The sequence below is a fragment of the Carassius carassius genome, chromosome 2, assembly GCF_963082965.1.
Source record: "Carassius carassius chromosome 2, fCarCar2.1, whole genome shotgun sequence".
NCBI classification, from domain to species: Eukaryota; Metazoa; Chordata; class Actinopteri; order Cypriniformes; family Cyprinidae; genus Carassius; species Carassius carassius.
The window spans coordinates 43,094,389-43,113,113 of NC_081756.1; the positions used below are offsets into that span (position 1 = coordinate 43,094,389).

At 38.0% G+C, this 18,725-nt stretch overlaps 1 protein-coding gene and 2 pseudogenes across 1 annotated transcript in view; all 3 read right to left on the bottom strand.

Annotated features, from left to right (window-relative positions):
* Positions 1-18,725, bottom strand: part of LOC132110289 (matrix metalloproteinase-15-like) — a 141,656-nt gene that overhangs the window by 25,236 nt on the left and 97,695 nt on the right. The window lies entirely within an intron of this gene.
* LOC132110309 (glutamine-dependent NAD(+) synthetase-like) lies at positions 342-14,350 on the bottom strand (annotated as a pseudogene).
* Positions 14,777-17,883, bottom strand: LOC132098223 (uncharacterized; annotated as a pseudogene).

An 18,725-nucleotide genomic window follows, 5' to 3' on the forward strand; every position in this document is an offset into this window, starting at 1 on the left:
TTTGCATTGGCAAATGCAAATGTAAATGCATTTATGTTCTTGATAAAAATGCTGCAGTCATTTAGTTTGCGTGGTTACAGAGTCATTTACACTATACACACTTCAGCTGATCTGGACTAATATGGTTGTTTCTTGACAAATTCTTCAGTTACAGTTCACAGGACATCAAGCACTAAGATTCTTCAATAATTTATCAGTTACTGCATATGAACATTTTCATATATATTGTTTTATTTTCAAATAACCATTACCATACAGTATATCAATAATCATGAACTTGAATATTTGCATTATAATGTGAACATACATATCTGAAGACATTGTTTAAGATTTATACATCCTAATAAAAACAAGAATATTAGTAAGTGGATCAAGCTGCAGTGTATGTGCAGCTACACAGAGAGAGTGTAGAGAACTGCTGAGAGTCTAATATCACACCAGTGGCCGAGATGAATCTTTGGACCAAGGATCAATGGCTCTGATAACAGTTGTGCTTACACCTTCCATATCACTCCATCATAGCCACCTATACAACAGAAAACAGAATGGATTTCATACAAATATTAAAACAATTTAAAGACATCTTCAGACAAACATGTACATAGACATAGACATTGTTCTGTAGAGCTGCTGACCTCATTGTCGATGCAGCGGAACTGCCAGCGCCACTGTGTGTTGTAAAGGAAAGGACGGAGGTCAAAGTGGTTGTCATCAGGACTGTAGTTTTCAGCATGATAAGAGGGTGTTACTGTTGTCATCTTATGTCTGTTGATTGAGTACATCCTAAAGAAATGTTTCACTTTAGTAGCCACCTGCAAAATACAAAAAAATCGCATTTGCACAAAGCATGGGACAAAGTTACCATACTGGTCATAAAATAATGTAGGTCAAATATTAGTATTTTTACTGCTTTTAAAAGTATCAGGCAATAGGAGTACTGTAAAGTTCAGGGTATGTTTGACCTGTGAGGGAGAGAAGGTCTCTTTCCATGAGTGAATCAGCTTGCAAAACATGCTGTATGGGCCACACTTGGAGATCTTCCTGAGTCTGCCAATCACAGACAGCTCTGAGTAAGTCATTCCCATGTCGGCCTGTGGGAAGGAAACACAGAGACAAGTGTATAAGGTCTCAAAGCTGTAAAATCTGTCTGCATGAACATAGTGATGGAACAAGTACATAAAGGCACAGAAGCAACGTAAACACACCCTATAAAAATAAGGATAACTTATAATATACTGTATACATATTTAACATTTAAAAAAAAGAAGAAATAAATAAAAATTTTAATGCATACATAAATTTTAAAACATGAATGTACACAGCACTTTGCAAAAACATCAGACGTCAAATAGGTTCTCCTTTCACTCAGTTACAAATCCAACACAAGATAGATATTATACATTATATGTATAGAATAATAAATGTATAAACATAATGTGTTTTATATTTTCATTCCACTTAAAACTAAATAGTTTCAATGCGATAAAATATAATCTAAAATATTAAGGAAAAGAATTATATCAGAGAAATAACACTTATTAAATTGAAAAACAAATTAAAAAGTCTATAATTAAACAGAATTTTAATTGCTATTTGACCACTTTGCAAAAGTTGATTCCATCCCCACCACTTTTTTAAAGCCTCTAAAATAATTGCTTGCTCAAGCCACATAGGCATACAACATATAATTATCATCTCCAATCCGTCATTGTTTGTAATATATACATCATGTGCTTTCAGTCTACAAACTCTGGACCATGTATACACACTTTTTATTGGTGTGATTAAAATGATGAAGTAAACAGAATGCTTATTTATTTGCATACATTTCGATTAAATATACCACAAGAAGCCATTGCATAAAAATGTAAAAAATTACACAATTTCAAGTTGTAAATTGAAATATCAGTAATGCATGCAGGTACTGTATTTTGGATTAAGTTTTCCTATAACATGCTAGATTTTAATGTTTAATGACAACAAGAATTGCTTGTGATAATTCTGCTTTGTGTTTTAAATAGCAGAAATCACATGAGTGCAAAGAAAATATTTTCTTTATTATACTCAGAAGATGGCTTAGCAAAATACATAAGCCACACTACAGGAGTCATATGGCTGTCAAATGGTACATTTGCCAGTTTTAATATATTTCGGACAGTACTGTACAACCACTGGCACACAGTTGTCCATTGCGAATCCTGCCTCAATCACAATGACTTGTAAAGCATTCAAGACCTCATTGTTATCACTGAATGAGGATGACTATGTTTACCTCATCAGTCTGGACGACCTTCCCATCAGTCAGTGGCTCAAGCTCTGCAGTAGGTGGAGCATCCAAAATGCTGTACAGAAGATGGGTACCAAATCAGCATATTCAAATGATTCTGGAAGGACTGGCCCTGTATTTCAGTTCAAAAAGCATTTTCTCCTATTTATATTTCTATGGGTGGTCTGACTCCCCCTAAACTGTCCATCTTTAAAATTTCACTCAATGTAATTCATGTAATGTAATTACAATCAAGATCATGCAACTACACCAGTGATTTGATCAGCAAATGTGTGACAAAAGGTAATATTTCACACCTTTTGAGGGCAGTGAGCTGGAAGCTTTTAACACAATACTGCAAAAAGCACTTCAGGTCCATCTTACTAACACCTCCAATGGTATTGATATCAGCGCTGGAGCAGTCATACTTTGTGAAGTATCCAGTCAAGCTGCAAAGACAAATGATACTTTCTTTTAAGCAACCTCTTTTACTACTGACAGTTGGATACTAAAAGAAAGAACAGCATAAAGATACACCTCTCATCCACGTTAGCTGAGCCAAGAACTAAGAGACCACCAGGTTTTCCCTGAGCCCACAGACACAGCTGGGCAAAGAGGTAGGCCAAAATCATCCTGATACGAGCCTGTATTGGAGTAAACATACACACACATGCATCATGCACATGCATCAGACTTGCAGATTCAAAAAGATCTCATTTGTTAACATTAGTTAATGCATCAACTAAAATGAACTACAGTAGTAATTTATTTTAGCATTTATTGACCTTTATTAATGTTGGTCAATAAAATGTAAATGTTCATATTAGTTCACAGTGCGTTAACTCATTTTAGTTAATTGTTCATGTTAACTAATGTAGTGAAACGTTAAAAAATTAAAACTGTTAGCACATATCCTCTGCGGTTTGCAAGGGTGCATTAGGGGGTAAACATTTTTTTTTTTGTCGAAAAAATAAAAGATAATTATTAAAACAAAAATCGTAATGTCTTGTCAAAAATAACATGTTAATATATTCAATGTTTAATGTGACAATTTTTTATAGATTTACAACGTTTTATATTATTACCATTTCATTTTGGTTTATAAAGACAAGTTGGAAATCCCAGGACTAATCATGATTATTTGATTCTTTTAATGGGCCTAGTTTTTGATCAAATAAAATATGCACATATAATTTGAGGATGCTTTTTTATTATTTGCCCCTAGTTTCAGCTCACCACTGTCTTAGGGCAATTATGCTATTAAGGAATAATTGCAGTATTTTTTTTGTGTGAAAAGCACTGTTCTGAAAAAATTTGAAATTAACCGAAAATGTTTCCTCCACAGATTTATAATTGCATATACTGGTTTATGCTTTTTCTAGGCTACTGACATTACTAGGGTCTCTATCTTGTGTGAGTTTACATAATCATAGCAGTAAAACTGCTATTTACTTCTTTGCAAACTTTTAAATGATAGCATTACTTTTAAGAGCATATTATAGTACGGTACTTTCAAAGCTGTGACATCATGCACATTGTATCTAATTGTCTTAAATAGGTTCTAATCAAGCATTACTTTGTTAATCTAAAGCTAAAGCATTTACCGGAAAGAGTTGCATAATGTTACTATGTTAGTGCTGTTTGAGAAATAGGGACGTAACAGAAGGTAGAACCTAAACTCAGCAAATTTGCAGGTCGTTTGACGCTTGTGGTGACTAACTGCTATATTTTTCTGTGAAAATCGTGGTGGTTGTGTTACAGTGCAAGCAAATTGCATATTTAAAAAAATCAGCAAATCAGCATTACTTCGACAGAAACTGCTTAGTCAAGCACGCGCTTTTGTGATGTCATGGATCATATAAGAACCATATAAAACGATCTGAAATGATCAACACGAAATGATCAACATATCAAAATGTCCACCAGCAACCATATGTAACAATCTTAGTACTGTACATGCATGGAATGTTATTGAGTAGGTAGTAGGTTTCCAAATTATTAGTATTTCTGAGACTCTCACGGTGGTCAACCAAAGTATTTAATGTATTCTTTGCAGAAAAATCTGCTACAAGTCACTAATAAAAAAAATCCTACATTTATTAATAGCATCAGTGTCTGATGGGTGCTGTACCTGGACGTTCTGCAGTGCCAGGTTCTCTCTGGCACTTCTTCCATTAGCACGAAACTGAGGCCACTTCCCTGTGACCATAGAGAAGATTCCCAGCATGCCTTTTACTGCCATGTCAATATTGATATTTAGGTGATTGCTGAGTGGAGAACAGATAAAAATTGTAATTTAAAATGTAAATTTTTTTATATATACTTTTCATAATAATCAAATAATACTGTAATATAATTACAATTAATTTATAATTGGAATAATTATATTATATTTATTATTATTATTAATGTGTTGGCAAAACTGAATTTTCAGCAGCCATTACTCCAGTGTTCAGAGTCACATCATTCTTAAATGCTGATTTGGTGCTTAATTATAAATTACTGTTGTGCAATTATTAATCATGGTTCTTATTATACAGTGTTGGGAAGGTTACTTTGGAAATGTAATAGGTTACAGATTTTTAAATGTAATAGTAGTGTAACTTTTTCAATTACTTTATTAAAGTAATGTAACTAATTACTTTTGAGTACTTTTTGATTACTTTTCTAAATTTGTGAAAATTAAAGAATAATGAATAAAAGCATATACATCAACTCAAATACAGTTATCTAATAAGCATGTGTCGTATTCTGTGTAATAAACTCCTGAAACATTGGTGTTTTTTTTAAACTGCTGTCTCTTTGTATATGATATGACGATAGTTTTCTCAAAATAAGTAAAATGCACATGAAGTGACACAGAACAGTTCTAGAAATTGTGTTTATGAGCTCGTGTACTCCTATATTGAGATGGCAGAGGTTGAAAACACTGCGAGGTTCAGTAGGCCTATGTTTAGTAAATGAAACCATGTCTTTGCCATTAATTTACAGGAGGGGCGGACTGGGAAAAAAATTCAGACTGGAAAATTCAAACTCATACAAACAAATTCACGGACAAAACTATTTTTTGTATGGGCCTGACATAAAAAAGGTTTAAATCTTTAATTTGGGGACATGCTAAATAATTAAAAGTTCTCTCCTGAACTGCACCTTCACTTCCATTTTTCTCTTCAGTCTCTTTATTTTGCCCTGTTATCCATCTCTCTCGTGACTTTAATACTCAAGATTGAACAAAACTATACTTTACAATACAATACTCCACAGTACTACAATATCTTTATAGAAAAATCCTAATACTGTACACGAGTCATGTTTTCCTTACAAAAATTGACCATGCTTTTTTTTTTTTTTTTTTTTTTTTGCAAATGGATTTGTATTTATTTTTAAATAACTCATTTTGTAAAATCATTTTAAATTTTTGGTTACCACATTTAAAAAATAGTAACTATTTTCTCTGGATTTATAGAAATATATTAAAACGTTAATTTTCGTAAGGGTTGTGTTGTTGTCTGTCCGTAGCTCCCCCTAAACCTATAAAAAAAATCTGATTGTTTTTCAGCTAAATTACTACTGTAACATTACAACTGATAATAATGATGTCCTTTATATAGTATTTTGAGTGATGACTGGTGAGCAACGTGCTGCTGCTTGATTAATTAAATAAAAAAACAAAGAAAAAAAAGCATCTTTACAGATGAAACTGACCTGAAACCCTGAACAGTATAGTTCTGCTTCTCTAGCTGTGCGCTTCCAAAGTCCACTCTCTCTCTCTCTCTCTCTCTCTCTCTCTCTCTCTCTCTCTCTCTCTCTCTCTCTCTCTCTCTCTCTCTCGAATTGATTACTCTGAGTCTGATCCAAACCGTTTGGCGGATTCGCAAATGATCGCTTTAGTACATTCGGAAGGAAATTATACAATAATGATATTAAAATAGCGGGCAAAATCAGCTGCCAGGCCACCGGGAATTGTCCCGGTGTCCAGTCCGCGCCTGATTTCCACAGACACGCAGAACGTGCAGGAGTCATATATTGCATTTTTGGGGCTTAATATTCACAGACACTAGTCGATGTCATGTTTTGATTCAAGTGATCTGACCTACTTTTGATTTAGTCATCCAAAATGGGGCATATTCCGTCCGCGTTAGGCATTCCGTTTTTATGACTGGATTCTACGAACCAGACTGTATTATTTCCGCATCCCGGAAATTATTAGGGCGGTATGTCTCAGAATAGTCAGTGCAATTTGGCAAAGATATCAGTTAAATCTGTATGTGGATGTGTGTAAATATTCAAATGTAATCCCCTTTGTAATCGTTAAAAATTTCATAAGTAACTGTAATTTAATTACTAATTTTTTCTTAGTAACTGTAACTAATTACAGTTACATTAATTTTGTAATTAAATTACGTAACGCCGTTACATGTAACTAGTTACTCCCCAACACTGTTATTATAATAGCTGTTGTAAACAGTTTTTGCTGCGCAATATCTTTATGGAAACTTTGATAAATCTTTTGCAGGTTTCTTTGATGAACAGTTCAAAACAACATTTATTTCAAATATAAATATTTTGTAATATTAGAAATGTCTCTAATATCAATTTAATGCAGACTTACTGAATAGAAGTATTAATTATTGGATGGTATTATATATAACAGTTTCAACAATCATTTTAAGCAGCAAAACTGTTTTCAGCACTAGTAATAATAAGAAGAGCACTGGTGTCTTGAGCACCAAATCAGCCTATCAGAAGTATTTCTGAGGGATCATGTGACACTGAAGACTAGAGTAATGATTCTGAAAACTCAGTTTTGCCATCACAGAAATAAATTGCATTTAAAAAATTTGTATTCAAATAAAAAAAACTGCTCTTTTTAACTGCAATAATATTTCACAACATTACTCTTTTTACTGTAATTTCCATCAAATAAACACAGCCTTGGTGAGCACCAGAGACTTAAAGATAAATTAAACAAATCTTAATTGACTTTTGACTAGATTTCATGTCCTCCACTGACCTGCCGATCTGAGCAGTGAGATCTTTAGCTCTGTTGCGGGTGTCCTCAGATGAGTTTTCACTAGCCATGTAGCATGTGGTGAAGAGGCATCCACACAGCTCTCGTGGGTCCTCGGGCCTGTAGGACGAATCACTGACCACCCGCTGCACATCCTCCAGCACCTGAGAATCTGACAAGAATGGGAAACATGGTTAGAGGGTAAGCTTTAAATTAGCTGGTTCTTGGGGGTGTGTGTGTGTGTGTGTGTGTGTGTGTGTGTGTGTGTGTGTGTGTGTGTGTGTGTGTTTGGACTCACTGCCATCTTTGAGAGCTTGGCAGATTTGCACACACATGGAATACACAATGCAGGCAGTGGATGAACTGTCCACACCACCACTAAGAGGAACAAGGAGGCCAGCCTGAAAACAACAAAACACACAAATCTCATAAGCTAAAGATGTCCTATATTGTCACATTTATGACCATAAGCATAAACGTGCAAATAAAGATATTAGCTTAGAAGAATGGTAAAAAAACAAGCACCAAGTTTTATTAAATTGCAATAATTCAGCACAATATAAACATATTATTATATTATATGATATTTACCTGCACAATAGAATAAAAAAACACACCTGTCCACTCCTTCTTAAGTAGTCCCATAACCAACAGGCAGGACCAAGACTGAAGAAAACCCAAAATAAACATGTAATAATTGATTTTTTAAATGCTGCACCAATAAAATATACCAAAAAGTACATATTTTGCAGTTGTAATAACTGACTGCGCTTTAAGTCATAACTGGGATTATGGGATTAATGTTTACACAAATGGGCGTTTGATGGTGTATTACTGTACAGCTCCACTAGAGAGCAGCAAAACATATTTGTTGCTGCAATATGAAAATAACAAAAATAAAGAGTTATCCACAACTGAAAATGCTTCTACTTTGTATTGTTATTATTATTATTATTATTTAAACTAATTATTTAAAAAACTTATAGCAAATTATATTAATTGAACAATTTGAAAAAAAAAAGTGAAATGGAAATTAAATTTTTTTTTTTTAAAGATTTTTATTCTTTATATATCTATACTATATAATGTTTTTTGTACCCCATTATGTGTGCATTATGTGTGCACATGTACAAAAGTTTTATAAATTTAGCATTACATCACTTGCCCATCAATGTGTGCCATCAGAATGAGAATCCATACAGCTTTTTTTAATAGTAACAGACTTTTTTAATTGGAGGAAGTGTAAACTTTAAGTGTTTAAAGTTAAATGGTTGAAAGTTAAAAGGCCTTAATGGTGGATTTGTTTATTACAAACATGCAGTTTTTCACATCACAATACATTAACTTATGGACTGGAGTTGTGTAGATTACTTGTAGATTATTGTGATGTTTTTACCAGATGATTGGAATCTGCCGGCACCCATTCACTGCAGAGGATCCATTGATGAGCAAGTGATGTAATGCAACATTTCTTCAAATCTGTTCTAATGAAGAAACAAACTCCTCTACATCTTGGATGTCCTGAAGGAGAGTAACTTGTCAGCAAATACATATTTTTTGGGTGAACTATTCCTTTAAGTGTATCCATTTAGGTTTTGTGTTGGTGAACCCCCCCATTTAAGTTACCTGATCTCTTCTTCTGGTGTGTGGAAAATCCACTCCACAGGCTGGTGTGTGGGAAGACACCTGTCACCACAGTCAGACAGAGAGAAGTCCGTTTTGATCCTCTGATAAGGTCTGTGCTCATATTCCTGTGCAGTAAGAAAAATATTTAAAGCATGTTTTGTCACTTTAGACTCTGATGTATGTTAATGTTGCTCACCATGTGTGGGTGACACCTCTCTCCTCGATAGCTGCGAACATCTTCCAGATCAAGAGTGGCTGTGACAACCTCCTGCAAGTCAGAAGAAATCTGACTGATCAATCACAGTCACTTTGGCGAGCCTCAATATTCAAATAAGTGTGAACTGGCACATACTACATCCTTACGTGAGAACTGCGCTCCTCTGGCAACAATATCTCCATTGATGGCAATCATAGCACACCCGTTGTAGTACAGACGGTCTCCATCACAGCCCTTCTGATTGGCAAATAGATAGATCCCACCACTCTGAAACAAACATATCCTATATATAAGGCTCAGTGTCAACACTAGCTTTCCAAAGGCCACTTATAATTGGATTAATTAATAATATGTACTGAAGTTGTTGAAAGACAATTTATTATCTTATTCTCATTACCGCTGTAGCCTGTTTATTTGATCATAAATACAGTTCTTACAGTGGTATTGTAAAATGTTATTACATGTTAACATGATTTAAGTAATTCAGAAATATTAATATACTGTAATCAGTGTTGGGGAGTAACTAGTTACATGTAACGGCGTTACGTAATTTAATTACAAAATTAATGTAACTGTAATTAGTTACAGTTACTAAGAAAAAATTAGTAATTAAATTACAGTTACTTATGAAATTTTTAACGATTACAAAGGGGATTACATTTGAATATTTACACACATCCACATACAGATTTAACTGATATCTTTGCCAAATTGCACTGACTATTCTGAGACATACCGCCCTAATAATTTCCGGGATGCGGAAATAATACAGTCTGGTTCGTAGAATCCAGTCATAAAAACGGAATGCCTAACGCGGACGGAATATGCCCCATTTTGGATGACTAAATCAAAAGTAGGTCAGTACACTTGAATCAAAACATGACATCGACTAGTGTCTGTGAATATTAAGCCCCAAAAATGCAATATATGACTCCTGCACGTTCTGCGTGTCTGTGGAAATCAGGCGCGGACTGGACACCGGGACAATTCCCGGTGGCCTGGCAGCTGATTTTGCCCGCTATTTTAATATCATTATTGTATAATTTCCTTCCGAATGTACTAAAGCGATCATTTGCGAATCCGCCAAACGGTTTGGATCAGACTCAGAGTAATCAATTCGAGAGAGAGAGAGAGAGAGAGAGAGAGAGAGAGAGAGAGAGAGAGAGAGAGAGAGTGGACTTTGGAAGCGCACAGCTGGAGCAGAGAAGCAGAACTATACTGTTCAGGGTTTCAGGTCAGTTTCATCTGTAAAGATGCTTTTTTTTCTTTGTTTTTTTATTTAATTAATCAAGCAGCAGCACGTTGCTCACCAGTCATCACTCAAAATACTATATAAAGGACATCATTATTATCAGTTGTAATGTTACAGTAGTAATTTAGCTGAAAAACAATCAGATTTTTTTTATAGGTTTAGGGGGAGCTACGGACAGACAACAACACAACCCTTACGAAAATTAACGTTTTAATATATTTCTATAAATCCAGAGAAAATAGTTACTATTTTTTAAATGTGGTAACCAAAAATTTAAAATGATTTTACAAAATGAGTTATTTAAAAATAAATACAAATCCATTTGCAAAAAAAAAAAAAAAAGCATGGTCAATTTTTGTAAGGAAAACATGACTCGTGTACAGTATTAGGATTTTTCTATAAAGATATTGTAGTATTGTAGAGTATTGTATTGTAAAGTATAGTTTTGTTCAATCTTGAGTATTAAAGTCACGAGAGAGATGGATAACAGGGCAAAATAAAGAGACTGAAGAGAAAAATGGAAGTGAAGGTGCAGTTCAGGAGAGAACTTTTAATTATTTAGCATGTCCCCAAATTAAAGATTTAAACCTTTTTTATGTCAGGCCCATACAAAAAATAGTTTTGTCCGTGAATTTGTTTGTATGAGTTTGAATTTTCCAGTCTGAATTTTTTTCCCAGTCCGCCCCTCCTGTAAATTAATGGCAAAGACATGGTTTCATTTACTAAACATAGGCCTACTGAACCTCGCAGTGTTTTCAACCTCTGCCATCTCAATATAGGAGTACACGAGCACATAAACATAATTTCTAGAACTGTTCTGTGTCACTTCATGTGCATTTTACTTATTTTGAGAAAACTATCGTCATATCATATACAAAGAGACAGCAGTTTAAAAAAAACACCAATGTTTCAGGAGTTTATTACACAGAATACGACACATGCTTATTAGATAACTGTATTTGAGTTGATGTATATGCTTTTATTCATTATTCTTTAATTTTCACAAATTTAGAAAAGTAATCCAAAAGTAATTAGTTACATTACTTTAATAAAGTAATTGAAAAAGTTACACTACTATTACATTTAAAACAGGGTAACTTGTAATCTGTAACCTATTACATTTCCAAAGTAACCTTCCCAACACTGACTGTAATCTGTTTACCTTAGTGGTGGCAGATTTGACCAAATTCACCCTGTGGTCAGCCTTACGTAGCTCATGGTAGCTTGCAGAGGAATTGGTAAAGATCTCAATACCATCTAAACCCATGTCAACATGTGGACTAAAGGGAGAAGTAAAAGTTAGTTAAACTTTTTAAAGAAAAGCAATTATGGAACTGCATGCATGTTTTATTTCACCAGATTATAGCATAACATAAAAAACATGTCTAAATGTTCTCCGCAGGAGATTAGGAAAGGATTTAAGGAACAGTATAGTAAGAATTTGTAAAAAATAAAATAAAAAATAAATAAATAATAATAATAATAATCTGGCATTCATACAGTATTGATGAGATCATTGTTTTGCAGATCATCACCTCCTGGGGCTCCACAGCTCAGCACAAATCTCAATCCCTAAGCAGGTGTCCTTGGTGGACAGCACCCCATCTCCAAATGGCACTGTGGTCTATCAGTGACAACAGATGAGATGATTATTTATGCCAAATAATGTATCCCTGCAAATATACATATATAGAATAAGAATAATTAAGAGTATGACTATTTCTGGTACTTAATTATTAATAATGGTTCTTATTTTTATCAATACTGAAAACAGTTTTTGTTGCTAAATATTTCTGGATCCCTTCTCTGCCAGGATTCTTTCATGAACAGAAAATCAAAAGAACAACTTTTATTTGAAATAAGGTATTTTCTAACATTACAAAAATTTATTTACTGTTACTTTTGATCAATGTAATGCATCCTTTCTGAATAGAAGTATTCATTTATTTATTTATTTAAATTTTTTTTTTTTTTTTTTTGAATGGCTGTACAGGTGCTTCTCAATAAATTAGAATGTCGTAGAAAAGTTCTTTATTTCAATAATTCAACTCAAATTATGAAACTCGTGTATTAGATAAATTCAATGCACACAGACTGAAGGGGGTTTAGTCGTTGGTTATTTTAATTGTGATGATTTTGGCTCACATTTGACAAAAACCCACCAATTCACTATCTCAACAAATTAGACTATGGTGACATGGCAATCAGCTAATCAACTCAAAACACCTGCAAAGGTTTCCTGAGCCTTCAAAATGGTCTCTCAGTTTGGTTCACTAGGCTACACAATCATGGGGAAAACTGCTGATCTGACAGTTGTCCAGAAGACAATCATTGACACCCTTCACAAGGAGGGTAAGCTGGCTGTTCACAGAGTGCTGTATCCAGGCATGTTAACAGAAAGTTGAGTGGAAGGAAAAGGTGTGGAAAAAAAGATGCACAACCAACCGAGAGAACCACAGCGTTATGAGGATTGTAAAGCAAAATCGATTCAAGAATTTGAGTGAACTTCACAAGGAACGGACTGAGGCTGGGGACAAGGCATACAGATGAGCTGAAGACCACTGTCAAAGAAAACTGGGCTTCCTTACCACCTCAGCAGTGCCACAAACTGATCACCTCCATGCCATGCCGCATAAAGGCAGTAATTAAAGCAAAAGGAAGTATACCAAGTATTGAGTACATGTACATTAAATTAACATACTTTCCAGAAGGTCAACAATTCACACATTTTTTTGTTTTGTTTTTTTATTGGTCTAATGAAGCATTCTAATTTGTTGAGATTAGTGGGATTTTGTTAAATGTGAGCCAAATCCATCACAATTAAAAGAAGCAAATACATGTTTTTATATATTTTTTGTGAAATAGTTTTTTGAGCTGGTTTCATGAGCACCATGAAGCATCAGCAAATTAATAATAAGAACCATTATTAAAAATTAAATACCAATAATAATTGAGCTTTACAATTAGAGAATACAAGATAATATTATTTTACCTGCCCTGTCAGATCTTGTATCATTCTGGGTAAAAAGTACTCCTCAACATATCTGCAACGCAATTTATTTCATATGTGATCTATCATTTATCTAAGATTATTAAGGACGTTGCAAGGCAAATGACCTGAAGATTTAACCAATATATCATGGAATATACCTGGGTCGACTCCAAGGTGAAAACCATCGAAATTCCCTGTTGTTGCCATAATTAGCCAAGAGCATTTTAGGATGAATTAACAGTATCTTTCTGTCAAATATAAAAATATATATAAGATATAATTATTATATACATATATATATATATATATATATATATATATATATATATATATTGCATTATTGTAATTATCTGATCATTAAGCAGTAATGTAAATGTTTTTTAAGGCTGTACTACAGTAATATCTTACTTGTTCAAGACAATGACTCTGCAGTTGTACCGAACATTGTGATGCATAACAGGCCTGTGGAAAGAGCACATAAAAGTGAAGTTAAATGCATTAGAAACTATATATATATATATATATATGTTGGTGATATTTTTTAAAAACATTAGGAAATAGAGAAAAAAATAATATATATATATATATAGTTTCTAATGCATTTAACTTCACTTTCATGTGATATATATATATATATATATATGTATGTATATAAAATATGCATGCATTCTCAATTGTACAAATGCATTTCATATTCGTTAAATATCTAGTCTGTGAGTGACAATATTACCAGATTTCTAGCTCTGGTCCCAGTCTGTACTTGGCTCCTCTGTTTGCCAATCTCAATGCCTGTTTTGGAGGATAAAGTAGAGCTAAAATGATACGAGGTCACTTTAAGATCATAATGTTACTTACTACTACTACTGTTTACTAAAATCGCAGTTGAGGAAACCGAGCTTACTTTTAAGTATTCTTGTCAAGTTGCCTTCAAAATCAAGTGCCCACTGATTCAAAGAGCAAGTCGCTTAAGTAATCTGGCGACCCATTTTGCACAGCTACAAATTATTTATATTAAATTATGTATCAAAACAACTCAAGTAGTCGGGCGACAGTAACTTACTCAAAACTTTTATTGATTGTAGTTCCATTTCCGGTCTGTACATGTACAATTCTGCACTTCAAAGTAAAAGTAATAGTTTAGATTTTTAACAAACTATTTAAAGCTCCGAGCTGTTGTTGAAACATATTTGCATTAAACTAATAGCAAAGACAGTGCTTTTGGAATAAACACTGAGTTTAAACATGCTTTGACAAACAACATATAATTATTAAACATAGAATTATTAAACTAAACTACCAACACCATTAAAAAAATTCTATGTATATAAAATTTTAAATACACCTTCTGGTGCTACTTGGACACGTCATCAGTGAAAAACCCGAGGTCATAGGGTGTTTCGGGTCTTTAATCTTCATACACCCTCACCGGGGCGACCCAGCCGGGGGTGATCAGTCCCCGGCTTGTGTCCAAGCGGCATGTTGCTCCACGGTTCCCCCCTACGATCCCCCCACAGCCACCGAGAAGCCCTCTCTGCGGCCTCTAAGATGTTTGCGGTGGCTTTTTTCAATTGCAGTCCTTTCACTCCAAGGAGTTTGAGGGTTCGCAGCAGTGAGTGGCCTGCGAAGCCTCGGCACCCGACCTCGACTGGCTCGCAGCTGAACTCCGAGCTGAGCCCTGCGTACTTAGCCCTCTTGCGCTTGTGGGCCTCTTCAATACGGTCTTCCCAGGGGACAGTTAGTTCCAGGATAACCACTTGCTTGGTAGACTCAGATGTTAGCACCATGTCTGGGCGGAGAGAAGTGGGTGTGATGTTGCCTGGGAACTTAAACTGTCTTCCAAGGTCAACCTGAAGCTGCCAATCACGAGCAGTGGAGAGGAGCCTCCCCCCCACCCCCCTCGTAGAGCTAGGCCGGTGGAATTGTTCCTTCTGCCCAGCTCTAATGAAGGTGATTGTCTGTTTGGGGGCTACCTGGGTCTTGCTGAGCTGAATCGCTGTGCAGTCCTCCTGGTCTGCTCCTAGCTCCTGGTCGTGGCGCCAGCGGTACCGCCCTTCCCCTAGCGCTCTTGAGCAGCTGCTCAAAATATGCTCCAGTGTGACCCTCTTCTGGCACAGCTTGCACTCAGGAGTGTCTGCCAGGCCCCAGGTGTGCAGGTTAGCTGGGCTTGGGAGGACGTCATAGACGGATTGGACAAGAAACTTGATCCGAAATGGCTCTGCTTTCCAGAGCTCTGCCCAGTTTATTCTGCGTGAATCTGCATGTTCCCACCTGGTCCACGCTCCTTGTTTGGACATGCTGGCCATTTTGGTGTAACGTTCTTCCTCCACCTCTGCTCGTATCTCGTCCTGAATCAGTCTGCGCCTCTCTTTCCACGAGCCAGATCGTAACGTGGCTTGGGAAAACAACCAAGACCTGCTCGTCCCATTGCCACGGAGCCCACCAGCGTTTTGTGCCTTAGTCGTGCCTCAGCTTTAGTGACGGCATCTTGCGCCTGCCACTTTCTCCCGGTCTTCACGAGGATTCCTGCTGCTGCGACTTTTGTGTCTCTGGAGTCCCTGTACATCAATACCTCTCTGGAGCGGGTGACTTTGAACTCCTCTGATAGTCCACTCAAAGGAAGATGCAGCTTGGTGGAATGGCCGTAATGGGCAATGCTGCTCAAGGACCGAGGTAGCCCCAGCCATTTTCTGAGGAACTGGCTGATAGACTTCTCTAGAACCTCGACTGTTGATGTTGGTACCTTGTAGACTAACAGGGGCCAGAGTATTCTTGGCAAGACTCCGTGCTGGTAGATCCAGGTTTTGAATTTTCCGGGGAGGCCAGATCTGTCAATCGCTGTGAGCCAGGTAGTCAGGTCGCACTTGGTTTGTTTTATGGCAGCTGAGTCCTTCAGGGAGCTATCAAAGAACTTCCCCAAGCTCTTGACTGGTTTTTCAGTCACTGATGGAATCATGGTCTCTCCCAGGGCAAAGCGGAAACGGTCGGACACTTTACCGTTCACTGTTAAGTCGTCCATGAAGGCTCTTATGAGGGGGCTGACGGGTCCCAGATTTTGACTTGGGCCCTCTGCATTCCACCTCGGCCGACTTGACAATCATGTTCATGGCCAGTGAGAAGAGAGATACAGAGATTGTGCAGCCAGTGATTATCCCCTTTTCAAGTTGGTGCCAGGAGGATGTTACTTGGCCTGAAAAGACTCTTGCGCTGAAGTTGTTGTAATAGTCCATGATGAGGTTGCGGATCTTGACAGGAACATGGTGTCTTACCAGTGCAGTTTCAATGAGCTTGTGTGGAATAGACCCGTAGGCATTGGCCAGGTCAAGCCAGAGAGTTGCCAGATCTCCTTTGCTCTCCTTAGCCTCCCGGATCAGCTGTGTCACCACCCCTGTGTGCTCCAGACATCCAGGTACTCCTGGGACTCCTCCCTTCTGGACTGAGGTGTCAATGTAGGTGTTCTTCAGGAGGAAGTCTGTCAGACGTTGGGACACGATTTTGAAAAAGATCTTGCTTTCAACACTGAGCAGCGAGATGATGCGAAACTTCGGGATCCAGACTCCCTCAGCGTACCTCCATTGCGCAGCGACTTTCCCTCTCCGCCAGATCCCCTTCAGGATCTTCCAGAGACGTCTGAGGAGCTTCGGGCACTGCTTGTAGACCTTATAGGGGACCCCGCTGGGACTGGGAGCGGAGCTGGATCTTGCCGCTCTAACGGATTCTTCCACCTCTTTCAGCGTGGGTTCAGCGCTGTCGAATTGGGTCCCTGGTTCAGGTGGCGCCACCAAATCCCTGCAAGGTTCAAGGTCATGGTCCCTCAAGGTGTCACTAAAAGTGGAGTGGAAATGGTTGTCGATCTCCTCTACCGGGCAAGCGAGGTGGCCACTTCGCTTCTGGCCCAGTAGTTTCTTGATAAAGCTGAAGGGATTGCCAATGAAAGCACTACGTTTCCGAGCCCTTTCCTTGCCCTTCCTTCTGTGCCGTTCCGCTTTCCTCAGTGAGATTAGTCTGTTCCTTATGATGTTTGTGAGTTCTGACAAGGGAGTCCTTTCTTCTTCCTTAGCCATCTTGAACTGACGTCTCAGGGATTTTAGTTCTTGTCTCAGCTGACTGATCTTGGCTTCTTGCCGGTTGAGCTTCGCTGGATTCCTATCTCCTCTTCTTTCCTCGACACCAAACCGCTCTGCTCCCATGTTCATTATGATGGTACACATGGTCTGGAGCTTCTGGTCGACACTGCCCTTTGAGATGGATTCCAGGCACTTGTCTACATCCTCGTCCAGCTTAAGCCACTCCTTATTGTTTGCGGCAGGCCACTTCACCCTGCGGTGTTCCGATTTCCTGCTTGGTGGGGGGATTTGTGTGGCTTGGAGGTTCCGGGTACTGTGGGGAGATTCCGGACCCGGCTCCTCCTCCGTCTCACCAGGTTCAGCAGCCGGCGTGACAGTAACTGCTGCCCCAGCTGCCGTACCTGAGCGTAGCTTCACTTGATCCCTCCTGAGGCAGGCCATCTTTGCCTGGTGGATCTTCAGGTTTTTGCAGACCTTGACGCAAATACAGACTGCGCTCGTATTCCATTGTCCATTTGCTTGGGTCGTTACCGGTAATTCCGTCCGATTGGGATGCTCATCCCCCCCCCTCTCGGGTATGCCTGGGGGTGTATTTCTGTGGGGTTCTTTGTAGCTTGTTGTGGGTGCTCCCTCTCAGGAGCTGCAGGTCGGGGGGCTAGCCCTCCCTGCCCCGGTTGCCGTCTTTCCGAGCTGTCTGCTGTCTCTCCAGCCGTTGCCACTCTATTTGTGGAATGTCATCCAGACTTTCCTGGAGGTCACTGGCTGTGCCAGATAGGTTAGAGTTTGAATACACCTTCTGGTGCTACTTGGACACGTCATCAGTGAAGAACCCGAAGTCATAGGGTGTTTCGGGTCTTTAATCTTCATACACCCTCACCCGGGTGATCAGTCCCCGGCTTGTGTCCAAGTGGCATGTTGCTCCACGGTTCCCCCCTATGGATCCACAGCCACCGAGAAGCCCTCTCTGCGGCCTCTAAGATGTTTGCGGTGGCTTTTTTCAATTGCAGTCCTTTCACTCCAAGGAGTTTGAGGGTTCGCAGCAGTGAGTGGCCAGCGAAGCCTCGGCACCCGACCTCAACTGGCTCGCAGCGAGTTTTCCAGCCATTGTTCCGGCACTCCGAGCTGAGCCCTGCGTACTTAGCCCTCTTGCGTTCGTGGGCCTCTTCAATACGGTCTTCCCAGGGGACAGTTAGTTCCAGGATAACCACTTGCTTGGTAGACTCAGATGTTAGCACCATGTCTGGGCGGAGAGAAGTGGGTGTGATGTTGCCTGGGAACTTAAGCTGTCTTCCAAGGT